Source organism: Epinephelus lanceolatus, chromosome 18 (genome assembly GCF_041903045.1).
Source record: "Epinephelus lanceolatus isolate andai-2023 chromosome 18, ASM4190304v1, whole genome shotgun sequence".
Taxonomy (NCBI): Eukaryota; Metazoa; Chordata; class Actinopteri; order Perciformes; family Serranidae; genus Epinephelus; species Epinephelus lanceolatus.
Window position 1 is genome coordinate 29241440 of NC_135751.1, and position 16039 is coordinate 29257478.

Sequence of the window (16039 nt, forward strand, 5' to 3'; positions counted from 1 at the left end):
AATTTACTGTAAAATACAACAACATAGTGTGGAAATCACATAAGCATATTTAGCTATATGAGCCACATCACAAATGTATTCAGCAAAATAATATTAACTGACAGAGTTAATACAAAAGTTATTTTATTGTACAGCTATTCAAATCAGAATGAGCCTGACTATAATAACAAACTCACTTTACATTAAGTCCTTGGACAATGAAAACAGCCAGCTAAAACCATGAGAGACAATGATGCAGAAAAACATGTTGAAATATGTCACACTTTGGCATTCATGAAATTAGAATTTATAAAAACATAAATCATCTGTTCTGTTTGTTTTTTCCCTTTTTACTTCATCTGGATTTAGCCTTGTTTTCCTCATCTGTCTGTCCCTCGGGTTTGTCCAAATCCTCAGAGATTGAAGGTGCATCTTTCTGTTGAAATAAATTATAATAATCAGTATTAGTGTTGTTGAAATTGATATATAGTCAGTACAAAGAAAATGCTTAATATCTGCACTGTTTGCACCTGCTGCCTTGGAGATAGCTCATTATTTTTGCATACAAAACACTGAATATGGTGGAATCAGTTGGGGCTATTCCTCATTTAAATAGATGTATTAAAGATGTATAATATGGGAGGTAAAGTGGCACATGTGAGTTTGTTTGAGATTTTTCAGAAATCCATATTTTTATTAAATCTATATTTTAAAATAATTTAGCGGACTGCTTGAGATAATGTGTTGTAATTCCAGGGACTTACCACAGATCTGTCCTTTCCACAAGAGCACGTCAGCCATCTTATGTACTCCTCTCGCACCTGGAGCATACAAAACAACAACTATTACACAAAAACAATGCTACATCATCTACATAGCATTAAATATTCAAACGTTATAGGTTAGTTTATCTGTTTAACAAATGCAATTTAACATTTTATTTGTATTTTCTTTATCGTATTCGCCTCATATCAATAGTTAACTGATGTGGTAAGGCAGGAGAAAGACTGATGTAGCTGAAGACTACCTCCTTGTTGAGCAGACAGTGGACGATGAAGAGGAAGGTGCCCTGTTGGGAGTTGAGGAGAATGAAGAGGACCTGAAAGAAAAGGTTTGTCTGGTACAGGCCCAGAATCCAGGTACAGCCCAGTATGACAAACTGGGCCAAAATCTTGAACAAGATCAACCTGTAAACAATGAGAATTCAACTTTTAGGGTTTTCAGAAAATTGCATATTTTGGATTTTAATGCAAAGACAGTGTTGATCACTCATACCTGGTGTCTTTGGATTGAGAAACATCACTTTTCATGTTAGCCAGGGTGGGTCTCAGACTCCATAGAGTAGCACAGAACAATATCCAATTCAGCTAAAAGAGAAAAAGACACAAAGGCTGGGCTGTGAAGAAAAAAAATCTCTGCACAAACCTCTAATTGTACTAGTCAAGAAATATACCTTTGTTTGCTAAAAAAATATTCCAGACACGATACAGTTAAGACAACAAACTGGGCTGAGGTGACTGAATTTGTTAAAATAAAAGGGAAGCAAACATGCAATATACTCACAGCAAGGATAGCAATCACAGGGCCTGTTAAAGCCCAGTTGAAATGGCGCTGTCTCGAGAGCCAGCACCTGTAGCAGAATCAAACACTTTCAACCTGGATGCACATCAGACATACAGGAGAATATGAATGAGTGTATTACTGTTTATCTTACTCACACCTCTGCCTCAGTAGCACCATATCCATCAGAATATACCAGTGCAGAAACACCCACAATCACAAATGGAACGCCATAGCCAATCAGGTAGAGAACTAGCCTGGGGAGGCCATCTCTCTGGATGACCTGCACCTTAGTGAGCCTCCGGACCAACAGGTGGAGCTGTAGTGCCTCCAGCAGCATCCACACAAAACCTGCTATAACTAAGAAGTGAAGAAGCCCCGCCATGACGGTGCAGGCTAGCTGTGGAGACAGATGAGAAGTATCTTCAATACAATAAAATGCCTAAAATGCCTCCTCCTTTCATCCACGCCCCAAGCTTTAGATACAACCACAGCAGAGAATTTATCACTTAATTGAAGTCACAGAATTACCTGAGTAAGTACTTTTGTAAGCAAACAAAACATCTTAGTATTAGCAGCCCAGTCCCTATAAGATAATCTTGGCATTGTATGTTTCTGCAAACCACAGATACATCATCTTTTTACATTTCATACGCATCTTATCAACATTTCTAGAGTGATGTAGTGCTAGTCACATGTTATCTGGAGGGGATGTTGAATGATGTGACTGCTGACTGTGAGACTGCTGCCAAGCTGTAGATGGCTGCAGAGCACTGTTCGAGACCCAACATAAAACACGGGATGTTTTCTAGCAACCCGTCCCTGCGTCCCTTCAAGTGGTGTTTTTGCCACCAAATGTGCATTTTGTAGGTGGCTAAATGGCGGGTGTCTCTTAGCAACCAGTCACTGCATTCCCATGGGCAGTTGTGCTACCAAACATGGGTGTTTAAAGCCAAACATGATATTTTTTTTACCACCAAAACCAAGTGTTTTTGTGCCTAAATATAACCACGTCATAACCACAGCATTGTTGAGATGTAAGAAATGGAAAGTTTCATATCCACAACAGAATATACAAATGTAACATATCCGTGGTTAAGAAACATGCAATGCCAACATTGCTTCTGGCAATTGGGCTATTAGACTTGCTGTACCTCTTGTTCAACATATTTGTCGTTCCACAGCAGCAGCAGATGGGAGAAGAAGAGGTTGAGGCAGAGGTGAAGATGGGCTGTGTTGTTGATCTTGGGGTTCCAGCTACATAGGAGGAAGGTGAAGATGGCCAAACCAAAGAAGAATAGTCCAACAATCACACACATTCGGTTTAGCCACTCCAGGAAGGGATCCTCTGGTGGAGGCTGAGAAGGCATAAGACACAGAGACCAAGAGAATTACCTACATCCGTTCGGAACAACCTGATGTTGGATCTGCAACTTTGTCTTCACCTGGATACAAACTACAAGATTTTAAGGCTGACATATTGTCGGTCTCTCCATACCATAGCTCCATTTGTCAAATCATGTGGTGTGAGTTTTCAAGTCCTCTATAATGTTCCTGCCCTCAGCAACACAGTCTTATCATGTATATAGACATCTCATATACCTCCCCAATCTGCATGATGAGGGCAAAGGTAGAAAGGTGGGAGCAGCTGCACACTGTGTAGTTTTCATCAGACTATGGAACCCAGCAGCCCTCCACCGACCAACCCATCGTCTCTTCCTCTTTTTCACCATCGTCCTCTTGTCCCTCTTCTTCATTCTTGCTTTTGTCCTCCCAGAACACACAAGTCACAATTCCAGATTCAGGTACTTTCTGAGAAACCAAAAGAAACCGAGGTTACATTCAAAGTTAGTTTCTTTTTGTCTCGATGGATAGGAGTTGAATTTTGATTGCTGCTGCACCTTCTTATGTTGGATGGTAAAGTTGACGGGCTCGGTGAGGTTGGTGGTGTTTATGGACGGTAAGATTGCGGTAAAAACATCCGAGTACATCTCTGTCTTGTTCTCCGTTTTAAAGTATTGATGACTAAGAAGAGTCTCCATCCCACTCAGTGTCATGAAGGCAGCTGCAGCAGAACCTAGGAGTGTCCATGTGAAATAAGAATTAAACAGATATTAATAGATGATACAGTCATCATGGACTTTTTCGTCTACTTTGTCTCACCATTGTTGGCGCTGGCAAGAGCCTGCAAGTTGATCTCCATGGTCTGTCCTTTGGCAGAAAGAGGAGCATTGTTGTCATCATGACTCCCTGGGCCAATGACTTCGAGGCTCAAATCTGACACATGGATAAAAATTATAGCAGGTATATTTTATATGTGCTGAGAAATCAAATGTAGCTTATCTAAACAAAGAGGAACTCCTCTTACCCACTGTTGGAGTTTGCATTGCTTTGCTGATTTTGTTCTGAGTTCGTGGCACTATTGTAGAAACTAGAAGGTCTGTGATTCCCAGGATCACACTGCCGGTCTCCCCGTCTCCTTCACTACTCACCCTGCTCGACCTGACACGTGGTCCAACGCCTGACACTTCCTGTGAGAAATAAGTCGTTGTAATGAGGCAAACAAAAACACAAACATAATATAAAGGTCTGATTTTGTTGGATATGAAGTACCATGGATGCAGAAAGGCTGTTTGCCACTGTCTGCAAAGACACCAAGAAAGACAGAGGGGAAAGGCATTAGAATGTAACCGCAGTGTCCCCAGCACATTACATCACCTCTTTAGACTCACAGTGAGGATCCGTGTGATCGGTCTCCACAAGTAAAACACTAGAATCTTTTCTACATACCGCATCTGGTAAGGTGACACCTGTGTTGTTCTTGAGCTGTTGATCCATATTGCCAAGGAAAGCTCTTTCTTTTGTCTGACCCTGCAATACAACGTGTGTGTTGAGTATTTATTTACTTTGCCTGAGTACTACAGTACAGGCCAAAAGTTTGGACACACCTTCTCATTCAATGCGTTTTCTTTATTTTCATGACTATTTACATTGTAGATTCTCACTGAAGGCATCAAAACTATGAATGAACACATGTGGAGTTATGTACTTAACAAAAAAAGATGAAATAACTGAAAACATGTTTTATATTCTAGTTTCTTCAAAATAGCCACCCTTTGCTCTGATTACTGCTTTGCACACTCTTGGCATTCTCTCGATGAGCTTCAAGAGGTAGTCACCTGAAATGGTTTCCACTTCACAGGTGTGCCTTATCAGGGTTAATTAGTGGAATTTCTTGCTTTATCAATGGGGTTGGGACCATCAGTTGTGTTGTGCAGAAGTCAGGTTAATACACAGTCAACAGCCCTATTGGACAACTGTTAAAATTCATATTATGGCAAGAACCAATCAGCTAACTAAAGAAAAACGAGTGGCCATCATTACTTTAAGAAATGAAGGTCAGTCAGTCCAGAAAATTGCAAAAACTTTAAATGTGTCCCCAAGTGGAGTCGCAAAAACCATCAAGCGCTACAACGAAACTGGCACACATGAGGACCGACCCAGGAAAGGAAGACCAAGAGTCACCTCTGCTTCTGAGGATAAGTTCATCCGAGTCACCAGCCTCAGAAATCGCAAGTTAACAGCAGCTCAGATCAGAGACCAGATGAATGCCACACAGAGTTCTAGCAGCAGACCCATCTGGGGGCCCATTTGGGGCGGCAGTAGCTCAGTCCATAGGGACTTGGGTTGGGAACCGGAGGGTCGCCTGTTCAAGTCCCCGTCCGGACCAAAAATATGGAGCGTGGACTGGTAGCTGGAGAGGTGCCAGTTCACCTCCTGGGCACTGCCGAGGTGCCCCTGAGCAAGGCACCGAACCCCCCAACTGCTCAGAGCGCCTGTCATGGGCAGCCCACTCTGACATCTCTCCACTTAGTGCATGTATAGGTCCAGTTTGTGCATGTGTGTGTTCGGACCTATGTGTAATTGACAACAGAGTGAAAAATTGAATTTCCCCTCGGGGATTAATAAAGTATATAAAATTAAAAAATTAAAAAAATTAAAAATTAAAAAAATCTCTAGAACAACTGTTAAGAGGAGACTGCGCGAATCAGGCCTTCATGGTCAAATAGCTGCTAGGAAACCACTGCTAAGGAGAGGCAACAAGCAGAAGAGATTTGTTTGGGCCAAGAAACACAAGGAATGGACATTAGACCAGTGGAAATCTGTGCTTTGGTCTGATGAGTCCAAATTTGAGATCTTTGGTTCCAACCGCCGTGTCTTTGTGAGACGCAGAAAAGGTGAACGGATGGATTCCACATGCCTGGTTCCCACTGTGAAGCATGGAGGAGGAGGTGTGATGGTGTGGGGGTGTTTTGCTGGTGACACTGTTGGGGATTTATTCAAAATTGAAGGCACACTGAACCAGCATGGCTACCACAGCATCCTGCAGCGACATGCCATCCCATCCGGTTTGCGTTTAGTTGGACGATCATTTATTTTTCAACAGGACAATGACCCCAAACACACCTCCAGGCTGTGTAAGGGCTATTTGACCAAGAAGGAGAGTGATGGAGTGCTGCGGCAGATGACCTGGCCTCCACAGTCACCAGACCTGAAACCAATCGAGACGGTTTGGGGTGAGCTGGACCGCAGAGTGAAGGCAAAGGGGCCAACAAGTGCTAAACACCTCTGGGAACTCCTTCAAGACTGTTGGAAAACCATTTCAGGTGACTACCTCTTGAAGCTCATGGAGAGAATGCCAAGAGTGTGCAAAGCAGTAATCAGAGCAAAGGGTGGCTATTTTGAAGAAACTAGAATATAAAACATGTTTTCAGTTATTTCACCTTTTTTTGTTAAGTACATAACTCCACATGTGTTCATTCATAGTTTTGATGCCTTCAGTGAGAATCTACAATGTAAATAGTCATGAAAATAAAGAAAACGCATTGAATGAGAAGGTGTGTCCAAACTTTTGGCCTGTACTGTATACTGTAAATTTTGACACTTATATTTTACTAGACTATTTCCATCATATGCTACTTCATACTTCTACTCCACTACATTTCAAAAGGAAGTGTTGTACTTTTACTCCAATACCTTTGTTTAACACTTATAGTTACTTGCCATTTTTAAATACAAACATATGTAAAACATATGTTCATATGCCAGTAGTAAAGCATCGAAAATTGGCTCCAAATTGCTTAACTACATAACTGAAATACTATTAAATGTATTTGTTAGTGATCAAAAAACAAATTGAAATATTTTATAACTTAAGGAGCTTATGTTATGGCATGATACTTTTACCTTTGATCATTTAAAAAAGGTCCAGTGTGTAGGATTTAGGGGCATCTATAAGCAGAACCACTGTATAATTTTTAATGCCGTGAGGTAGTTTCAATGGGTCCCCGTGCATGCTATTATGATTGGCCCTTGTGCAGACTAGTTGCTATTTATGCACCTAAACTAGTTTCTGTATAATCTTACTGGCTATTTTACCAAAGAAGAAAAAAGAAAACCATGATGAAGGTGTTTTTACATTTTCAGAGACATGTATAGCCTCACAAACTGCACTATTTTTCATTTAATGAGAGTTTATCTTTAAACACAAACGTATATTTAAGGTGGCAATTTGAATTATTCACAAGGCCCTGTTTTCTGCCCTACATATTGTTGGAGGGCCCACACTCTCTATGGGCCCCCTCACTTTATGGAGCCCCAGTGCAACCGCCCCTCCTGCACTGTCTATATTTACACCCCTGATTGTAACTATTTTTAATTCGTTTTTGATCAACTGAAACTAAGAATCTCTGTTTTTTCTTTACCTCAGAGTGAGCGGAATATCTTTACATACAGAGCAGGTCCTCTCCCACTGAGTCTGCCATGTTGTTTCTACAGTAGCCCTGAATGGACAAACCCAACACTGGCTCTAGACGAGCCCAACTGCATTTTTGCGTCGCTCACCGTAGTTCTCTTACATGCTTGGCACACAGGAGTAGTTTCAGTTCTGCGACCTCAATGCTAGATGCCATTAAATCCTTCACTCCAGACCTTTCATATTGATACCTTAAATCTTAGTACTTCTGTTCTTTTACTAAAGTAACATTTTGAATCCATGACTTAATGGAGTATTTTTAGACTAAAGTATTTCTACTTTTTTAAGTAACAAATTGAGTACTTATTGATTTTACCACATTGTAAACTGGTGATTTGACATCTATATACTAAGAGAAAGGTATGAACTTTGTATAACCTCAAAATTAAGATGTTTTCATTTCACAATAGGGAGACATTAGTTTGTGTCTTTAATCATGGAACAGGTTTGGTAACTGCTAAATTCAACATAATAACAAGTCGGGGTCAGCACTGGTATCTAGATTTCCTCCTAACAAGAGATGTTTGTTTGAACATTGAGTGCATTTACAAACCATTTATGAGGCCTCTAGAAATCTCCCTATTATCTTTTAAGAGGTATGTTTCCCATTAGCCCTAGCTGGATCATGTGATGCTAATTGAAGCACTTATCCCAGCTATGATCATATTTAGGATATGGTGTTTACATACTTACAGTCATTATGCATAACATAAATTCTTCATTCGTCAGTTCAACTGAGAAATGGAAAAATGCAATCAGGGCTTACCTTTGGAGGTTCAATTGCATCTAGGATATCTGAAAGACCTGACAGTGATTTAGAAAATATTGTAAATACAAATTTTAACTTAGTTTTAATTATAAATCTCAATTATCCTGACAGTTGGCTTTACTCACTTTGACAAAATGAAACCCCCATCTCCCACAGGATTCCAGTTGAAGGGTAGAATCCATCAGGACAAGAACAATAGAAGGTCCCTGGTACATTAGTGCACACTGTTCGTTCACCACATATATCAGGTGTCTCGCTGCACTCGTCTATATCTGTAGAGAGAGAGCATGCACAGCACTATCTCTTCATGAGGATCATTTAATCCATATAAATCCAAACAGTAGAAGCACAGTGTATCCTCCATAAATACCAAACAAGAGCACGCACCTGTGCATGGGTTAGAAATGCTGGCTATTACATCTGGGTTGTCCAGCCGAAAGCCGGGGAAGCAGGTGCAGATGTAAGATCCAATTGAATTTGTGCAATTGGAATTTGGTCCACAGACAGTAGCATCTTTGACACACTCATCAACATCTGTAAAAACACTGAGATTAAAATAAATACAACACACAAAAGAAGCCATATACACTTTTCAGAGACGTCACAAAAGTGTATTTGATGCCACTTGGTGCCTGTACTTCCTCTCACAGTGCACCTTATATCGCCCACTGAGACTGCTGAACTCATACCTAGCTGTGCCTGTTAGGTGCAACACCTTGAAGGATGGGGACCTTTGTAAATTAATGCAAGTTGCAGATGCAGTATTACACTAAATCTCCGGTAATGTAAGCTGTAGTGGCAATACTTTAAGAATGTGTTGTAGTAAGGTCAACTAGTGAAAGTTAAATATAGTATATAAAATGTGAAATTAGTGTCTATTAGTCTGTATGTAATCATAATTTTAGGTTGCACAACTCCAAAGTTTTGGCAGTACAATATATTTTTTACCTGTTTGGATTTAGCCTTGCTGTGCTGTAAAAGACTGAACACTGTGTAGAAAAATTGATGCTCAATTGGTACAAACCAGCACTGTGCAGGTTAGGTTTAGAAGAGCACCCTGTTATTCTGTTTCCCCTAACAACCTGGGATTTATTTTACACAGCTGTTACCTTGTATAGTCAAGACCTTAGCTTCTGGCACAACTCAAGGATAATGAATAGCAGTTTTTTATTGTATACTATGACAGAAAATGTTGGCTATTGGCTTAAATGTTTACTTCATTGATGTTTCTTTTCATCCTCTCTCTGATATTGAAGAAATGAACTCAAAATGGCTAAAAGTGATCCATGCACAGATGTTTTAACCCTCAGGTTTGCCACTGTGCCACTGGTGTCTGCACTTACCAATACAGATGTTGGACTCACTGACATCTGCAGCTGGTTGAGTTGGTGTGAACCCCAGTTGACATTCACAGGTATGAGCTCCAGGCGTGTTGGTGCAAATAGAGTCAGGGCCACAGACAGTTGAGTTGAAACACTCATCGATATCTGAGGAAGGGACGGTTAATGTACGTTACAATGTTCTCATTAAAAGGAAAATTGTCCATTTAGTGTATCAGCTCAGCTTTTGGCAGGACTAAAAGGACAAAGTGCAGATTATATTTGCCAGTTTTATACTGTGAACACCCTAAATCCAATCTCTTTTTCTAGCTAGCCGGTGTGTTACAGTAACTCTGTGGGTTTTTCTGAACAACATGATCGATTTTAAGTGTTTTTCAAAAAATTCAAAATGGCGGAAAATCTGTATAACCGGAAGTTATGGGTTCTTGAGGCACATTTGTTCCTCATGAGGAGAGGCATCTCTGTGCAAAGCTTCAAGTCTCTACGACATATGGGGCATGAGTATGATATGCCCATTCAAAGTTTGCAATTTCAATCGGTTGCTATAGCGCCCCCCTTTGGCCAATTGATGTAATATTGCTTCCTCCCATGACCCTCTACCACTGTGCCAAATTTCACATGGATTATATAGTAAGACAATATTCAATTGCCTTTTTTAGATTTGCAAAGATAAAACCCATGGCACCCTATGCCATGGGTTTTGGACATGGGCACTGTCAAAGTCTCCCTCCAGACACGTTTGGAAGTATGTAAAAATACTCCGCTATGATTAATATTTTGTTCAACATGGTTTTCCCACATGAAAAGTAAATAGAAGAAGAGGAAGCACATCTATTCCTTCTCCCTCATTGAGAAATTCTAGATCTAGCCTTCTCCAAATGTCACTTTCTCCTGCGTCGGCTCAGCACTTCTAGTGCTAGGTTGACTGGTGAGGAAGCAGTGCACATCAAGATGGCTGGTTAGCATTGGAAGAAACATCAGAGAGATCAAGGCATACATGATGAGCCTCAGTGAAACCTAGACTCAGATAAGGAGTCTGTTGTGCACTGTAATCGTCAACTAGCAGACGGATTAGAATGGTTAGTGTAGTTAGCATCTTTGGTTTATTTATGTTGTTTGATAGCTTGTTAGCTTGTATGCTATCTGGCAGTGGCTGACATGGTATTGGTGGTTGTGAAACATCTGGTAATATCTGCTACAATTAGGTTTTTGGTTAATAGAAGAAGAAAGCTCCAGGGTCCAGTTAACATCCAAGAACTGCACACTCTACCATGTTTGCAGTCAAAACTTTCACTACACTATGGCTTACTTTGCTCTCTGTATTGACAAGTCCGGTCTGCACCAGAGGTGTCAGATTTCTAGTGGAACAGGGAGGAAAGTGAAAACACCCCTGTACCCAGAGGAAAGGAAAATTCAAAATAAAGTCACCAGATTGACCAGACGATTTCTCCTTGATGTAATGGAGCCCAATATATGACATTCTGACCGTTTTCTCATACTTCTTAAATTCAGGTCTTTTTCCTCTCTCCCGGCATTATTCTTTATTTGTCTGAAATAATCAGCTCTGAGATCCAAAAGAAGAATTGACTGGCTTGTAAATGAGCCCACACAATGTCAGAAATTTGCCTCAGTGATCAAATTCAAGCCTCATCTCTGCGAAGCCTACAAGCACAGCAAAAGAACTCCTGCTGATTTATTCTTTTGCTGGGGGGAGCAGATCAGAATCTAGATCTCCAAATAAGAATTTGATTTATTTCTTATGAGACAAAGAAAAATGAAGAAAAGACTCTTGTTTTTGGACTATGACATAATGATTTACCCTGTGATGGTCTGGCAACCTGTCCAGGGTGTACCCCACCTCTCGCCTAATGTCAGCTGAGATAGGCAGTTACAGATAATGAATAACTGAATTAGTAAATACTGATTGTATGTTGTCTGAATTTATGTTTTTGTGTACATTTTTCCCACTACCGCAGCAACAATTTTGTAAAATGACTTTCATTTTGATACTGTTTTGGAAGTTAACACATTCCAGGCTATGAAAATAATGCCCCACAATTCATAATGAAGTTATTTGTGTATTACCCACGTAATTTGGAAGACTGCAGTCACATGACCAATGCACTGATGGGAGTAAAGAATTAATTAGTTTAAAGAACAAGAGTTTGTGTAAGGAGGCTGGTTGGGGTGGTGGAAAGGTCAAACACACACAGGACTTTCCACCAGGGCCCTGTTTCAGGAAGCAGGCTCAACAAACTCTGAGCCTAATCCCAATCTCCGGGTTGACTGAGCCTGAGCTGAGAAACTCTGAGTTTTCGGTTCCAGAACAGCTGATCAGCATTAGTTCAATCAACTCTGAGTATGTTCAACCTGAGAGAGAGGCGCATTCACGGCGAGCACTGAAAGACATCATCAGTGGAGTGCAGATAACGTGATATTCATTCTTTGAATATAGGCTATGAAAAGTATTCATGAATCACTGCATCATGTATCCACATAGATTAATTTCTGATTAACACTGACAAACCTGCAGTTCTTTGGAATTCCTCTTCTTTAAGATTATTTTCGGGGCTTTTGTTGCCTTAAATGGCAAAACAGCGTAATGTTGAGAGAGAGAGGGAACAACGCGCAGTGAGAGGCTTCAGGCTGGGTTTGAACCCGCGGCTGCTGCATCAGCGTCTGATCACGGGGTGTCCGCTCCATCCACTAAAGCCTGATATATGGTCCTGCGGCGTACCTACGTCGTTGCTGTGACACCGTCGTGAACCCTTCGAACTTCTCCGTCACTCCATTTCATCGCGGTGCAATTCACCGCCAGAGCGGTAGGGGGCTGCGGTCCTTTCCTGAATGGTTATCATCGTCTCTAGTTGATCTTTGTTTAGCTTCCGGCTTTTCCGGTCACAGTGAACAATGGCGACCGAGAGAGAGAGAATCTTGCTGGAGTTGGAGTTGTTGGATATCAAAGAAAGTATGTTACTGCAACATCTACATCGCAACAGAAGATGTTTAAAGATGGCGGGGATGGCGCATTCTGGAAATACGGAACCGGAAATGCGTTGCTACTAAGCAAACCAATCACAGCCCTCTGTGCTGGGTCTGCATCGCTTCGACGTGTAGTTACATTTTTTGGGAAGTGCACGTTAGGCTACGCCGGGGGCTACGGCGAGCCTCCTGCGTAGCCACGTACCTTACGACATAGTTATGTCGTTGATTTAACGCAGGACCATAAATCAGGCTTAAGCCAACGATACTCCTTTGCAAATACTTTGATAATCGATTCTGATTTATGTCCAGGGAAAACCACAACAACGGGCAAAAGTCTTTTCAGAGCCAGAGTCACTTTTCTTACGGGCCGACAATCCGCTGTCTCTCTGATGTGTTCAGTGTCTCTGATGTTATAAAGAAAACTGCCGCTGCCGAAGAATCAAAGGGCAATGCATAAAATTTGCTCTAATGATAATGCAAATCCACAATGTGTAATATTTGATATAGGCTATCTGGGTGGAACAGATTGTTAAGATAAATGATAGAGTGTGAGGTCAAACAGTATCTTTCATACAGACAGTCCTCCGGGGAGAAATCACAAACTGGGTCTAATCACCTTCTCCTTACGCAGCAGCCTCTGTATAAACTGTGCCCCAACATCCACAACTTCATTCACTAAAGGACACGCCATGTCTCTCCTTCCTGCTACACGCTCAGCCTCAGGCTTAGATGAAGCAAACCTGCGAGCCAGCAGGTTTGCTTCACGGAGTAAGTTGCCATAGTAAGTGACTCAGGGTTTCGCTGAGCTGGCTTTGTGAAACGGAGAACTCAGAGTTTCCCTCATCTCAGGCTCAACATACTCAGAGTTTTCACTAATCCTGCTTTCTGAAACAGGGCCCAGGAGACCAGTAATCGTGACTAGAATTCTGAGTTGTTTTTTTCCTAAACCCAACCTTCGTATTATTACTTGGCTAAACGTGACCTACATAACTTTACGCTAAATATGTTGCGTCATTTATGAGACACTACTTTGTTAGATAACATACAAACCGTTGTTTGTGCACTTTTTGTTCAATATTATACGAACCATTTTATCAGGATACGTTGCACAGTCACATCATGATATCTTCCACAAAGTTATGCACTTATCATTTGGGCTGTCACTTTAAACCCTTATTTTCCATTTAGTTATACTCTATGTATTTTGTACAACCATTATTTAGGCATAATGTACATGTAATGTTTCTTGCTTTTGTATGTTGAATAAATGAAAAAGCAGCAACTCACAGGTCACGTAACCCATAGTAGAATATGGATGTCCTGATGGTTTATACACGTAGAATCCTCCGGGACACAGAGCCACACTCACTGATGTACTTGTGCTAGTACAGCCATACACATAACCATATGCAGTCCCTATTGAGGGAGTCACAGACTCAGTAGTTGGGTATGAAAATGGAAAATAAATCATATACACAGTGCCACCAATATTTCTTGATATGCACTTTGTAACAATTCTGTCTCCGCCAATCCCTGTGAAGCGCCACCATTTGTTGACGAGATTTGAATCATCTTTAGGAAAACCAGGGAAAGAAGTAGATGTAAAGTCTCGGTTGCGCCATGGTTCAGTTATGTTGGTGTATCCATCACAAGAACCTGCAAGGTACAAGGAAACACTGGCAGCAAAAATAACGGTGATTTCAAGCTTTTGTGAGAAGCTTTTTTTTGGTGTCTTTAAATGTGTAAGTGAACATCATCCATACCAGGAGGAAAATCACATGTCACAGGGATGACAAGTAAACCTAACAAAGAGAAATAATCGAGAGTCAGTGCCTTTAACATTAAGGATTTTGTATCATTTATATACATCTTTAAACAAGAGAGATCAAGAGATGATCATCTCAAATAATTAACAACAAATTACCTTCATTTTTTAAAAATATTGAGATGTAGCTTAAAAAGGAATGTAACATATCACCAGTTATAAATAGCACAAGATTCCTTTATACACTAGTGATGTCTGTATAAAATTAAATTAAAAAAGGCATGAATCATAATAACCATTATTTATTTGTAATTATTTGCCCTTTCTTTGTATCTCAAAACAGGGTGCCTACAGATATTAGACACTTAAATTTAATGCCTTTAAGACTTTTTCTAGATAATTTTTTCACAAAATTTAAGACTGCACAAACTGGACAAATCATATTTTTCTTATTCAAGCATAGGTATATAGATCTACATTCTGTCAACAGGTAAATGCAAGTATAAAGTAAAAGAACAGTGTAAGGTTCAGTGGTAGGTTTACAGAATTGTAAAATCAGAAATGTGGACATTCATACAGAAGAGCTTTTGTCATACAGACATTAAAAGATAGGTGAATGAAATTAGATAAAATGTTTGTGGCAATTACAACCTCACAAATTCAAATTTAAGAACATTAAATGACTTTTAAGGCCTAATATTTATAAAATTGTAAGACTTTAAGGACCTGAAGACACCCTGCAAAACTTCAATCTCAAATAAATCATGTTCTGTCAAAACAACATAAATTCAAATTAAAAATTAGCAGCATTAACAGGGCAAAAGTTAGGAGGAGACAAGAGAAAGATGCTGTCATGAAGCATCTCTATTCCAGATGTGTACCAGGGCCACTGTGTCACATCTGTATTGTGTATACTGATGGTTTTTGCCGAACTTAACAATGTTTTTCTTTTTCATTTGAAAGATATGTTTGCCCCTTGATGTTAAGAATTAAAACTGATCCGAGAGAGGTGTTGTTGGTACTTCATGGTACCTTAAAACACACATGTCCCAGTTCACGTACTTTGTAAGGGCAGCTGCATGACATACTTAAGGCAAAAAAACGAATAAGTATACAATTCGGAACACAGCCTTCACTTAAAGGTCCAGTGTGTAGGATTTAGGGGGATGTACTGGCAGAAAAGGAACATCATATTCATAACTATGTTTTCATTAGTGTATAATCACCTGAAACAAAAAACTGTGGTGTTTTCATTACCCTAGAATGAGCCGTTTATATCTACACATGGAACAAAGAGTTTGCCGTGTTTACAAACCAAACACTGGCTCTTAATAGGGCAATTCATGTTTTTGCGGCTTTGCGTCAGCCAGATCTGTTTTTTTTTTTTTTTTTTTTTTTCATTTTTTATTTGAAAGATAACATCACTCAGGATGTTAAGATTTAAAGCAGCCTTTGAGATCCGTTAGCTCCCATTATGTGGACTTCAGGGATGAAATTATAGTCTTAGTTATATTAAAATAAATCAGACGGTTCCTACAGATTAAGGCAAGTTGGATTCAAGACTTTTCATAATGCAACTCGGAATTAAATTTCAGAGCAATTTACTGTTTGGAGATCTGTTGTTGCTGATCCTGGTGCTGGTATCGGAGGCGTGGCAGAGACAACGGAAGAACAGATTTGGGAAATATCTGGTATTTGTTGGTTAGTTCTCTTGGCCATTTTGTGTTTCTCACACTGCAAGTAGGATTCCACTGCCTTGATTCCTGTTGTGCAAAGTTTGAAAAACTTGTTGCATAAAATACACCATGCTTCGTATGCATTCCCCT

General features: G+C 40.2%; 1 pseudogene; it reads right to left on the reverse strand.

Moving 5' to 3' along the window:
- Positions 1-334: 334 nt before the first annotated feature.
- On the reverse strand, positions 335-9626 carry LOC117268696 (adhesion G protein-coupled receptor E3-like; annotated as a pseudogene).
- Positions 9627-16039: the final 6413 nt, after the last annotated feature.